The following is a 404-nucleotide window of genomic DNA, read 5'->3' on the forward strand; positions in this document are numbered from 1 at the left end:
CACACACACACAGACACACACACACACACACACAGTTTCTACCTTGTGCTATTAAGTGGTCAAGGCTGGTCACAAAGCCATCCTCCATTGCAGAAACAGGGAAGTAGATCTTTTTGTTTGTTTAGAAACAGTTTCACTATATAGTCCAGGTTGTCCTCACACTCGAAATCATTCTGTCTCAGCCTCCTAAGCACTGGGATTACAGTTGTGTGCCAACATGCCTAGTCTAGGCCCTGACCGATAATGCAAGTGATAAAGGATCTGGGAGCCATTCAACACTCACTACATTAAGAGACTTTAAACAGAGCTGGGCGGTGGCAGCTCACACCTTTAACCCTGGTACTCGGGAGGCAAAGGCAGGAGGATCCCTGTGAGTTCAAGGCCAGCCCGGTCTACAGAGGGAG

Source organism: Cricetulus griseus, chromosome 7, assembly GCF_003668045.3.
Source record: "Cricetulus griseus strain 17A/GY chromosome 7, alternate assembly CriGri-PICRH-1.0, whole genome shotgun sequence".
Lineage (NCBI taxonomy): Eukaryota > Metazoa > Chordata > Mammalia > Rodentia > Cricetidae > Cricetulus > Cricetulus griseus.